Source organism: Anoplopoma fimbria, chromosome 22 (assembly GCF_027596085.1).
Source record: "Anoplopoma fimbria isolate UVic2021 breed Golden Eagle Sablefish chromosome 22, Afim_UVic_2022, whole genome shotgun sequence".
NCBI lineage: Eukaryota > Metazoa > Chordata > Actinopteri > Perciformes > Anoplopomatidae > Anoplopoma > Anoplopoma fimbria.
In genome coordinates, this window is record NC_072470.1 from 9462372 (window position 1) to 9476409 (window position 14038).

The window sequence follows — 14038 nt, forward strand, 5'->3', positions numbered from 1 at the left end:
CTGCAGGTTTCCTCAAGGCACACCTATTTGTGTCACATGCTGTTTTATCTGTAGAACCAGAGGGTTTTCACCTCAGGAGATCGATATTCTCCCAAGTTTGTGTGAAATAGCTCGGGACCACGTGCAGATCGCATGCAGACAGCAGATGATGCAAACATACCTGTACGTGCATCGTAGGCACGCACAAGCAATGCAGCTAAGTGATGCATATATCGGTACAGATGGTGCATGGGCTGTTTGCTGTTATTGTCAGAGGAATTCAATGTCACTTGTGGATTTGCACTGAACAACTTGGAGGAAGTACTCAGAGTTTAATGCACTTAAATTTAATGGTCTATTTATCTAGTGTTTCATCTGTAGATGTTTGCAGGATTCCACGTGGACTGGTGTTTACATGCTGTTCAGGTTTATTATAACTATAGATTCTATTAAAGTGTATTGTTGTTTTATGGGTTTTACTTTAACTGTCAGATATGTTGCATGTTAAGAAAGCTGATTTTATTCCTCACAGACTTATAGATATGCAAGCATGAATGGATGACATCAGGGAGGAAGAGGAGCCAGCTGAAGGATCTTCCTCTCTGTGTTGAATCTTTGAGGTAGGATCATGTTTTATCTCTCAGTAATATCAGCTGATGTGTTTAATGTGGAAGGAATTCAGTTCATTTTAAAGGGTCACATCAACAAAAGCCACAAGATCTCTTATAGAGAATATGTTTTGGCAGAAAATAGTCCAGTCGGGGATATGTAAATTAGGGCTTGACCTAATAATTCAAATAATCTGATTATAATAATCTGATAATTTGTTGGGTAGATGTCCGGTTTTCAATTTTGGAAATTGAATATATGTTTTTTTTTTTTTAACTCATTGGGATAACACACAGGTAAAAAAACAAAACAAACAAAAAAATTACACTCTTTGGAAAATGCTTCTTATTCAATAACAATAAAAAAATGTACAGTACAGAGAGGAGAAGCACAGGAGTGTCTGGACCATCCACATGAAGCATTAAAACAACATGTGTGGATTTACCATAAAACATTTAGTTTGAAAAAACATGTGGGAGGAGCATCTGAGTTAGTGACAGGAAACTATGCTTGTTGCAGCCCTAATATTTAAATAGCTGACATACTGACTTTGTGTCAACTGGATTATGATGCAGCTGCAGGTGGAGGACCTGAGGACTCAGTTTAAATGATATGGATCTTCTTCTTGAACACCAGTACTAACAAAACAGTGCTTGTCATTTGCTTATAAGCTACAATTCTCCGCTCAAGTTGCTTTAAACAAATTTAATTAACCACAATAATCAGATAAACTGATGTGCTTCTCTTCTTTTTTCCCCAGATGAGAGCAGAGTTTTCAGGAAAAAATAGAAAGAAAAGTCATACTATAGCATGTCAAAAAATGTAATTCTATAGTATGATGAAAAATATTGAAAAAAAAGTCATACTATAGCATGTCGAATAAAGTCATAGTATAGTATGTCGAAAAAAGTCATAGTATAGTATGTGGAAAAAAGCTGGAAAAAAGTCATACTATAGCATGTCGAATAAAAATAGATAAAAAAGTCATAATATAGCATGTAAAAAAAAATTGAAATAAAAGTCATACTATAGCATGTCAAAAAAAGTCATACTAAAGTATGATGAAAAATATTGAAAAAAAAGTCATACTATAGCATGTCGAATAAAGTCATAGTATAGCAAGTTGAAAAAAGTCATAGTATAGTATGTCGAAAAAAGTCAGTATAGTATGATGAAAAATATTGAAAAAAAAGTCATAGTATAGTATGTGGAAAAAAGTTGGAAAAAAGTCATACGATAGCATGTCGAATAAAAATAGAAAAAAAAGTCATAATATACCATGTCAAAATAAATAGAAAGAAAAGTCATACTATAGCATGTCGAAAAAAGTATGATGAAAAATATTGAAAAAAAAGTCATACTATAGCATGTCGAAAAAAAAAAAAAAGTCAAAAGGCATGTTGAAAAAAGTCATAGTATAGTATGTGGAAAAAAGTCATACTATAGCATGTCGAATAAAGTCATAGTATAGTATGTGGAAAAAAGTTGGAAAAAAAGTCATACTATAGCATGTCGAATAAAAATAGAAAAAAAGTCATAATATAGCATGTAAAAATAAATTGAAATAAAAGTCATACTATAGTATGATGAAAAATATTGAAAAAAAAGTCATACTATAGCATGTCGAAAAAGTTGAAAAAAAAAGTCAAAAGGCATGTTGAAAAAAGTCATAGTATAGTATGTGGAAAAAAGTTGGAAAAAAGTTATACGATAGCATGTCGAATAAAAATAGAAAGAAAAGTCATAATACAGCATGTCAAAAAAAATTGAAAGAAAAGTCATACTATAGCATGTCAAAAAAAGTAATTCTATAGTATGTGGAAAAAAGTTGGAAAAAAGTCATACTATAGCATGTTGAAAAAAGTCATAGTATAGTATGTGGAAAAAAGCTGGAAAAAAGTCATACTATAGCATGTCGAATAAAAATAGAAAAAAAGTCATAATATAGCATGTCGAAAAAAGTTAAAAAAAAGTTTTTTTGAAATAAAAATACTATAGCAAAAAAAAGTCATACTATAGTATGAAAAAGCAAAAAAAAAGTCATACTATAGCATGTTGAAAAAAAAAAGTCATAGTATAGCATGTCGAAAAAAGTCATAGTATAGTATGTGAAAAAAGTCATACTATATTGGAAAAAAGTCATACGATAGCATGTTGAACAAAAATAGAAAGAAAAGTCATACTATAGCATGTCAAAAAAAATTAGAAAGAAAAGTCATACTATAGCATGTCGAAAAAGTAAAGTATGATGAAAAAAAAAAGTCATACTATAGTATGATGAAAAAGTTGAAAAAAAGTCATACTATAGCATGTGTCAAAAAAAAGTCATAATAGCATGTCGAATAAAAATAGAAAAAAGTCATAATATAGCATGTAAAAAAAATTGGAAAAAAAGTCATACTATAGCATGTCAAAAAAAGTAATAGTATAAGTCAAAAAAGTCATAGTATAGTAATGAAAAAAAAAAAAGTCATACTATATAGCATTGAAATAAAAGTCATACTATAGTATGATGAAAAATATTGAAAAAAAGTCATACTATAGCATGTCGAATGAAAATTGAAAAAAAAAGTCAAATAATAGCATGTTGAAAAAAGTCATAGTATAGTATGTGGAAAAAAGTTGGAAAAAAGTCATACGATAGCATGTCGAATAAAAATAGAAAAAAAAGTCATAATATAGCATGTCAAAAAAAATAGAAAAAAAGTCATACTATAGCATGTCAAAAAAAGTAATTCTATAGTATGTGGAAAAAAGTTGGAAAAAAGTCATACTATAGCATAGCATGTCGAAAAAGTCATAGTATAGTATGTGGAAAAAAGTTGGAAAAAAGTCATACTATAGCATGTTGAATAAAAATAGAAAAAAAGTCATAATATAGCATGTAAAAAAAAAAATTGAAAAAAAGTCATACTATAGCATTTGAAAAAAAGTCATACTATAGTATGATGAAAAAATATTGAAAAAAAAGTCATACTATAGCATGAAAAAAAAAAATGTTGAAAAAAGTCATAGTATAGTATGTCGAAAAAAGTCATAGTATAGTATGTGGAAAAAAAAAGTCATACTATATTGGAAAAAAGTCATACGATAGCATGTTGAATAAAAATAGATAAAAAAGTCATAATATAGCATGTAAAAAAAAATTGAAATAAAAGTCATACTATAGCATGTCAAAAAAAGTCATACTAAAGTATGATGAAAAATATTGAAAAAAAAGTCATACTATAGCATGTCGAAAAAAGTCATAGTATAGCAAGTTGAAAAAAGTCATAGTATAGTATGTCGAAAAAAAGTCAGTATAGTATGATGAAAAATATTGAAAAAAAAGTCATAGTATAGTATGTGGAAAAAAGTTGGAAAAAAGTCATACGATAGCATGTCGAATAAAAATAGAAAAAAAGTCATAATATAGCATGTCAAAATAAATAGAAAGAAAAGTCATACTATAGCATGTCAAAAAAAAAAAGTATGATGAAAAATATTGAAAAAAAAGTCATACTATAGCATGTCGAAAAAGTCAAAAAAAAAAGTCAAAAGGCATGTTGAAAAAAGTCATAGTATAGTATGTGGAAAAAAGTCATACTATAGCATGTCGAATAAAGTCATAGTATAGTATGTGGAAAAAAGTTGGAAAAAAGTCATACGATAGCATGTCGAATAAAAATAGAAAAAAAGTCATAATATAGCATGTAAAAAAAATAGAAAGAAAAGTCATACTATAGCATGTCAAAAAAGTAATTCTATAGTATGATGAAAAATATTGAAAAAAAGTCATACTATAGCATGTCGAAAAAAAGTTGAAAAAAAGTCATACTATAGCATGTCGAAAAAAATAGTATAGTATATGAATAGCATGTTGAAAAAAAAGTATAGTATAGAAAAAAGTGGAAAAAAGTCATACTATAGCATGTCGAATAAAAATAGAAAAAAAGTCATAATATAGCATGTCAAAAAAGTTGAAAAAAAGTCATACTATAGCATGTAGAATGAAAAATATTGAAAAAAAGTCATAATATAGCATGTCGAAAAATAAAGTGAAAAAAGTCATAGTATAGTATGTGAAAAATATTATAAAAAAAGTCATACTATAGCATGTCGAAAAAAAAGTTGAAAAAAAAAAAAGTCAAAAGGCATGTTGAAAAAAGTCATAGTATAGTATGTGGAAAAAAGTTGGAAAAAAGTTATACGATAGCATGTCGAATAAAAATAGATAAAAAAGTCATAATATAGCATGTAAAAAAAAATTGAAATAAAAGTCATACTATAGCATTTCAAAAAAAGTCATACTATAGTATGATGAAAAATATTGAAAAAAAAGTCATACTATAGCATGTTGAAAAAAGTTGAAAAAAGTCATAGTATAGTATGTCGAAAAAAGTCATAGTATAGTATGTGGAAAAAAGTTGTAAAAAAGTCATACTATATGTGGAAAAAAGTCATACGATAGCATGTTGAATAAAAATAGATAAAAAAGTCATAATATAGCATGTAAAAAAAAATTGAAATAAAAGTCATACTATAGCATGTCAAAAAAAGTCATACTAAAGTATGATGAAAAATATTGAAAAAAAAGTCATACTATAGCATGTCGAATAAAGTCATAGTATAGCAAGTTGAAAAAAGTCATAGTATAGTATGTCGAAAAAAGTCAGTATAGTATGATGAAAAATATTGAAAAAAAAGTCATAGTATAGTATGTGGAAAAAAGTCATATGATAGCATGTCGAATAAAAATAGAAAAAAAAGTCATAATATACCATGTCAAAATAAATAGAAAGAAAAGTCATACTATAGCATGTCGAAAAAAGTATGATGAAAAATATTGAAAAAAAAGTCATATTATAGCATGTCGAAAAAGTCAAAAAAAAAAGTCAAAAGGCATGTTGAAAAAAGTCATAGTATAGTATGTGTCGAAAAAAAAAAAGTCATACTATAGCATGTCGAATAAAGTCATAGTATAGTATGTGGAAAAAAGTTGGAAAAAAGTCATACGATAGCATGTCGAATAAAAATAGAAAGAAAAGTCATAATACAGCATGTCAAAAAAAATAGAAAGACAAGTCATACTATAGCATGTCAAAAAAGTAATTCTATAGTATGTGGAAAAAAGTCAAAAAAAAGTCATACTATAGCATGTCGAATAAAGTCATAGTATAGTATGTGGAAAAAAGCTGGAAAAAAGTCATACTATAGCATGTTGAAAAAAGTCATAGTATAGTATGTGGAAAAAAGTTGGAAAAAAGTCATACTATAGCATGTCGAATAAAAATAGAAAAAAAGTCATAATATAGCATGTAAAAATAAGTTGGAAAAAAGTCATACTATAGCATGTCGAATAAAAATAGAAAAAAAAGTCATAATATAGCATGTAAAAATAAATTGAAATAAAAGTCATACTATAGTATGATGAAAAATATTGAAAAAAAAGTCATACTATAGCATGTTGAAAAAGTTGTCAAAAAAAAAAGTCAAAAGGCATGTTGAAAAAAGTCATAGTATAGTATGTGGAAAAAAGTTGGAAAAAAGTTATACGATAGCATGTCGAATAAAAATAGAAAGAAAAGTCATAATACAGCATGTCAAAAAAATTGAAAGAAAAGTCATACTATAGCATGTCGAAAAAGTTGAAAAAAAAAGTCAAAAGGCATGTTGAAAAAAGTCATAGTATAGTATGTGGAAAAAAGCTGGAAAAAAGTCATACTATAGCATGTCGAATAAAAATAGATAAAAAAGTCATAATATAGCATGTAAAAATTTTTTGAAATAAAAGTCATACTATAGCATTTCAAAAAAAGTCATACTAAAGTATGATGAAAAATATTGGAAACAAAGTCATACTATAGCATGTTGAAAAAAAAATAGTATTGAAAAAAGTCATAGTATAGTATGTGGAAAAAAGTTAAAAAAAAAAAAAGTCATACGATAGCATGTTGAATAAAAATAGATAAAAAAGTCATAATATAGCATGTAAAAATAAATTGAAATAAAAGTCATACTATAGCATGTCAAAAAAAGTAATTCTATAGTATGTGGAAAAAAGTTGGAAAAAAGTCATACTATAGCATGTCGAATAAAGTCATAGTATAGTACGATGAAAAATATTGAAAAAAAAGTCATACTATAATAGCATGTTGAAAAAAGTTGAAAAAAGTCATAGTATGTGGAAAAAAGTTGGAAAAAAGTCATACGATAGCATGTCGAATGAAAATAGAAAAAAAAGTCATACTATAATAGCATGTTGAAAAAAGTTGAAAAAAGTCATGGTATAGTATGTGGAAAAAAGTTGGAAAAAAGTCATACGATAGCATGTCGAATGAAAATAGAAAAAAAAGTCATAATATAGCATGTCAAAAGAAATAGAAAGAAAAGTCATACTATAGCATGTCAAAAAAAGTAATTCTATAGTATGAAAAATATTGAAAAAAAAGTCATACTATAGCATGTCGAAAAAAGTAAAAAAAAAAATTCAAAAGGCATGTTGAAAAAAGTCATACTATAGTATGTGGAAAAAAGTTGGAAAAAAGTCATACTATAGCATGTTGAATAAAGTCATTGTATAGCAAGTTGAAAAAAGTCATAGTATAGTATGTGGAAAAAAGCTGGAAAAAAGTCATACTATAGCATGTCGAATAAAAATAGATAAAAAAGTCATAATATAGCATGTAAAAAAAAATTGAAATAAAAGTCATACTATAGCATTTCAAAAAAAGTCATACTATAGTATGATGAAAAATATTGAAAAAAAGTCATACTATAGCATGTTGAAAAAAGTTGAAAAAAGTCATAGTATAGTATGTCGAAAAAAGTCATAGTATAGTATGTGGAAAAAAGTTGTAAAAAAGTCATACTATATGTGGAAAAAAGTCATACGATAGCATGTTGAATAAAAATAGATAAAAAAGTCATAATATAGCATGTAAAAAAAAATTGAAAGAAAAGTCATACTATAGCATTTCAAAAAAAGTCATACTATAGTATGATGAAAAATATTGAAAAAAAAGTCATACTATAGCATGTTGAAAAAAGTTGAAAAAAGTCATAGTATAGTATGTGGAAAAAAGTTGGAAAAAAGTCATACTATAGCATGTCGAATAAAAATAGATAAAAAAGTCATAATATAGCATGTAAAAATAAATTGAAATAAAAGTCATACTATAGCATGTCAAAAAAAGTAATTCTATAGTATGTGGAAAAAAGTTGGAAAAAAGTCATACTATAGCATGTCGAATAAAGTCATAGTATAGTACGATGAAAAATATTGAAAAAAAAGTCATACTATAATAGCATGTTGAAAAAAGTTGAAAAAAGTCATAGTATGTGGAAAAAAGTTGGAAAAAAGTCATACGATAGCATGTCGAATGAAAATAGAAAAAAAAAAAGTCATACTATAATAGCATGTTGAAAAAAGTTGAAAAAAGTCATGGTATAGTATGTGGAAAAAAGTTGGAAAAAAGTCATACGATAGCATGTCGAATGAAAATAGAAAAAAAGTCATAATATAGCATGTCAAAAGAAATAGAAAGAAAAGTCATACTATAGCATGTCGAAAAAAGTAATTCTATAGTATGAAAAATATTAAAAAAAAAAGTCATACTATAGCATGTCGAAAAAGTCAGTCATAGTATAGTATGTGGAAAAAAATGGAAAAAAGTCATACTATAGCATGTTGAAAAAAGTCATAGTATAGTATGTGGAAAAAAGTTGGAAAAAAGTCATACTATAGCATGTCGAATAAAAATAGATAAAAAAGTCATAATATAGCATGTAAAAAAAAATTGAAAAAAAGTCATACTATAGCATGTCAAAAAAAGTAATTCTATAGTATGATGAAAAATATTGAAAAAAAAGTCATACTATAGCATGTCGAAAAAAGCATGTAGTATGAAAAAGTCAAAAAAAAGTCATAGTATAGTATGTGGAAAAATGTTGAAAAAAGTCATAGTATAGTATGTGGAAAAAAGTTGGAAAAAAGTCATACTATAGCATGTCGAATAAAAATAGATAAAAAAGTCATAATATAGCATGTAAAAAAAATTGAAAAAAAAGTCATACTATAGCATGTCGAAAAAAAAAAAAAATTCTATAGTATGTAAAAAAAGTTGGAAAAAAAGTCATACTATAGCATGTGAAAAAATGAAAAAAAAGTCATACTATAGCATGATGAAAAAGTTGAAAAAAAAGTCATACTATAATAGCATGTTGAAAAAAGTCATAGTATAGTATGTGGAAAAAAGTTGGAAAAAAGTCATACGATAGCATGTCGAATAAAAATAGAAAAAAAGTCATAATATAGCATGTCAAAAAAAATTGAAAAAAAAGTCATACTATAGCATGTCAAAAAAAGTTGGAAAAAAGTCATACTATAGTATGTGAAAAAAGTTGGAAAAAAAAGTCATACTATAGCATGTTGCAAAAAAAAGTCATAGTATAGTATGTGGAAAAAAGCTGGAAAAAAGTCATACTATAGCATGTCGAATAAAAATAGATAAAAAAGTCATAATATAGCATGTAAAATTTTTTTGAAATAAAAGTCATACTATAGCATTTCAAAAAAAGTCATACTATAGTATGATGAAAAAAAATATTGAAAAAAAGTCATACTATAGCATGTCATACTAAAAAGTTGAAAAAAGTCATAGTATAGTATGTGAAAAAAGTCATAGTATAGTATGTGGAAAAAAGTTGTAAAAAAGTCATACTATATGTGGAAAAAAGTCATACGATAGCATGTTGAATAAAAATAGATAAAAAAGTCATAATATAGCATGTAAAAAAAAAAATTGAAATCAAAAAAGTCATACTATAGCATTTCAAAAAAAGTCATACTATAGTATGATGAAAAATATTGAAAAAAAAGTCATACTATAGCATGTTGAAAAAAGTTGAAAAAAAAAAGTATGTGGAAAAAAGTTGAAAAAAGTCATACTATAGCATGTCGAATAAAAATAGAAAAAAAAGTCATAATATAGCATGTAAAAATAAATTGAAATAAAAGTCATACTATAGCATGTCAAAAAAAGTAATTCTATAGTATGTGGAAAAAAGTTGGAAAAAAGTCATACTATAGCATGTCGAATAAAGTCATAGTATAGTACGATGAAAAATATTGAAAAAAAAAAGTCATACTATAATAGCATGTTGAAAAAAGTTGAAAAAAGTCATAGTATGTGGAAAAAAGTTGGAAAAAAGTCATACGATAGCATGTCGAATGAAAAAAGAAAAAAAAAGTCATACTATAATAGCATGTCAAAAAAAAAAAAAGTTGAAAAAAGTCATGGTATAGTATGTGGAAAAAAAAAAGTTGGAAAAAAAAGTCATACGATAGCATGTCGAATAAAAATAAAAATAAAAAAAGTCATAATATAGCATGTCAAAAGAAATAGAAAGAAGTCATACTATAGCATGTCAAAAAAAAAAGTGAAAAAAAAGTCATACTATAGTATGTGAAAAATATCAAAAAAAAAGTCATACTATAGCATGTTGAAAAAAGTCATAGTATAGTAAAAAAAGTGGAAAAAAGTCATATAGCATGTTGAAAAAAGTCATAGTATAGTATGTGAAAAAAGTTGAAAAAAGTCATACTATAGCATGAATAAAAATAGAAAAAAAAAAGTAGCATGTAAAAAAAATTGAAAAAAAGTCATACTATAGCATGTTGAAAAAAAGTCATACTATAGCATGTTGAAAAAAGTCATAGTATAGTATGTGGAAAAAAGTTGGAAAAAAGTCATACTATAGCATGTCGAATAAAAATAGATAAAAAAGTCATAATATAGCATGTAAAAAAAAATTGAAATAAAAGTCATACTATAGCATTTCAAAAAAGTCATACTATAGTATGATGAAAAATATTGAAAAAAAGTCATACTATAGCATGTTGAAAAAAGTTGAAAAAAGTCATAGTATAGTATGTGGAAAAAAGTTGGAAAAAAGTCATACTATAGCATGTCGAATAAAAATAGATAAAAAAGTCATAATATAGCATGTAAAAAAAATTGAAAAAAAGTCATACTATAGCATGTCAAAAAAAGTAATTCTATAGTATGTGGAAAAAAGTTGGAAAAAAAGTCATACTATAGCATGTCGAAAAAGTCATAGTATAGTATGATGAAAAATATTGAAAAAAAGTCATACTATAATAGCATGTTGAAAAAAGTTGAAAAAAGTCATAGTATAGTATGTGGAAAAAAGTTGAAAAAAGTCATAATATAGCATGTCGAATGAAAATAGAAAAAAAAGTCATACTATAATAGCATGTTGAAAAAAGTTGAAAAAAGTCATGGTATAGTATGTGGAAAAAAAAAAAAAGTTGGAAAAAAGTCATACGATAGCATGTCGAATAAAAATAGAAAAAAAGTCATAATATAGCATGTCAAAAAAATAGAAAGAAAAGTCATACTATAGCATGTCAAAAAAAAAAGAAAAATATTGAAAAAAGTCATAGTATAGTATGTGGAAAAAAAAAAAAAAAAGTCATACTATAGCATGTCGAAAAAGTCATAGTATAGTATGATGAAAAAATTGGAAAAAAGTCATACTATAGCATGTTGAAAAAAAGTTGAAAAAAGTCATAGTATAGTATGTGGAAAAAAGTTGAAAAAAAGTCATACTATAGCATGTTGAAAAAAAGTATAGTAAAAAAAGTCATAGTATAGTATGTCAAAAAAAGTTGGAAAAAAAGTCATACTATAGCATGTCGAATAAAAATAGAAAAAAAGTCATAATATAGCATGAAAAAAAATTGAAAAAAAGTCATACTATAGCATGTCAAAAAAAGTAATTCTATAGTATGTGGAAAAAAGTTGGAAAAAAGTCATACTATAGCATGTCGAATAAAGTCATAGTATAGTATGATGAAAAATATTGAAAAAAAAGTCATACTATAATAGCATGTTGAAAAAAGTCATAGTATAGTATGTGGAAAAAAGTTGGAAAAAAGTCATACGATAGCATGTCGAATAAAAATAGAAAAAAAAAGTCATAATATAGCATGTAAAAAAAAAGAAAGAAAAGTCATACTAAAGCATTGAAAAAAAGTCATACTATAGTATGATGAAAAAATATTGAAAAAAGTCATCATAGTATAAAATAGTTGAAAAAAGTCATAATATAGCATGTCAAAAAAAAGAAAAAAATCATAGTATAGCATGTTGAAAAAAGTCATAGTATAGTATGTGGAAAAAAGTTGGAAAAAAGTCATACGATAGCATGTCGAATAAAAATAGATAAAAAAGTCATAATATAGCATGTAAAAAAAAATTGAAATAAAAGTCATAGTATAGTATGTGGAAAAAAGTCATTCTATAGTATGATGAAAAATATTGAAAAAAAAGTCATACTATAGCATGTCGAAAAAAGTTAAAAAAAAAATTCAAAAGGCATGTTGAAAAAAGTCATACTATAGTATGTGGAAAAAAGTTGGAAAAAAGTCATACGATAGCATGTCGAATAAAAATAGATAAAAAAGTCATAATATAGCATGTAAAAAAAAATTGAAATAAAAGTCATACTATAGCAATTCAAAAAAGTCATACTATAGTATGATGAAAAATATTGAAAAAAAAGTCATACTATAGCATGTTGAAAAAAGTTGAAAAAAGTCATAGTATAGTATGTGGAAAAAAGTTGAAAAAAAGTCATACTATAGCATGTCAAATAAAAATAATAAAAAAAGTCATAATATAGCATGTAAATATAAATTGACATAAAAGTCATACTATAGCATATCAAAAAAGTCATACTATAGTATGATGAAAAATATTGAAAAAAGTCATAGTAAGTATTTGGAAAAAAAGTTGAAAAAAGTCATACGATAGCATGTCGAATAAAAATAGAAAGAAAAGTCATAATACAGCATGTCAAAAAAAAATAGAAAGAAAAGTCATACTATAGCATGTCAAAAAAAGTAATTCTATAGTATGTGGAAAAAAGTTGGAAAAAAGTCATACTATAGCATGTCGAATAAAGTCATAGTATAGCAAGTTGAAAAAAGTCATAGTATAGTATGATGAAAAATATTGAAAAAAAGTCATACTATAATAGCATGTTGAAAAAAGTCATAGTATAGTATGTGGAAAAAAGTTGGAAAAAAGTCATACGATAGCATGTCGAATAAAAATAGAAAAAAAAGTCATAATATAGCATGTCAAAAGAAATAGAAAGAAAAGTCATACTATAGCATGTCGAAAAAAGTATGATGAAAAATATTGAAAAAAAAGTCATACTATAGCATGTTGAAAAAGTCAAAAATAAAAGTCAAAAGGCATGTTGAAAAAAGTCATAGTATAGTATGTGGAAAAAAGTTGGAAAAAAAGTCACACTATAGCATGTCGAATACAAATTGATAAAAAAGTCCTAATATAGCATGTCGAATAAAAATAGAAAGAAAAGTCATAATATAGCATGTAAAGAAAAATTGAAATAAAAGACATACTATAGCATGTCAAAAAAAGTCATACTATAGTATGATGAAAAATATTGGAAAAAAAGTCATACTATAGCATGTTGAATAAAGTCATTGTATAGCAAGTTGAAAAAAGTCAGTATAGTATGTGGAAAAAAGTTGGAAAAAAGTCAGACTATAGGATGTCGAATAAAAATAGAAAAAAAAGTCATAATATAGCATGTAAAAAAAAATTGAAATAAAAGTCATACTATAGCATTTCAAAAAAAGTCATACTATAGTATGATGAAAAATATTGGAAAAAAAGTCATACTATAGCATGTTGAAAAAAGTTGAAAAAAGTCATAGTATAGTATGTGGAAAAAAGTTGGAAAAAAGTCATACTATAGCATGTCGAATAAAAATAGAAAAAAAAGTCATAATATAGCATGTAAAAATAAATTGAAATAAAAGTCATACTATAGCATGTCAAAAAAGTCGTACTATAGTATGATGAAAAATATTGAAAAAAAGTCATAAACATTTTTTCATGTTGAAAAAAGTTGAAAAAAGTCATACAATAGCATGTTGAATAAAAATAGAAAAAAAAGTCATAATACAGCATGTCAAAAAAAATAGAAAGAAAAGTCATACTATAGCATGTCGAAAAAAGTATGATGAAAAATATTGAAAAAAAAGTCATACTATAGCATGTCGAAAAAGTCAAAAATAAAAGTCAAAAGGCATGTTGAAAAAAGTCATAGTATAGTATGTGGAAAAAAGTTGGAAAAAAGTCACACTATAGCATGTCGAATACAAATTGATAAAAAAGTCCTAATATAGCATGTCAAAAAAAAATAGAAAGAAAAGTCATACTATAGCATGTCGAATAAAAATAGAAAGAAAAGTCATAATATAGCATGTAAAGAAAAATTGAAATAAAAGTCATACTATAGCATGTCAAAAAAAGTCATACTATAGTATGATGAAAAAAATTGAAAAAAAAGTCATACTATAGCATGTTGAAAAAAGTCAGTATAGCATGTAAAAGAAAATTGAAATAAA

At 25.5% G+C, this 14038-nt stretch overlaps 1 protein-coding gene across 2 annotated transcripts in view; it reads left to right on the top strand.

The window, feature by feature from the left end:
• The first annotated feature begins 261 nt into the window (after window positions 1–261).
• Window positions 262–14038, top strand: part of gckr (glucokinase (hexokinase 4) regulator) — a 48439-nt gene continuing 34662 nt past the window's right edge. The window contains exons 1-2 of one of the 2 annotated variants that reach the window (XM_054623934.1): window positions 262–300; window positions 512–599. The gene's annotated coding sequence lies outside the window, so the exon portion shown is untranslated. Of the gene's footprint in view, window positions 301–346; window positions 406–511; window positions 600–14038 lie in introns of those variants that run through there. The other variant, XM_054623933.1, reaches the window with a different exon arrangement.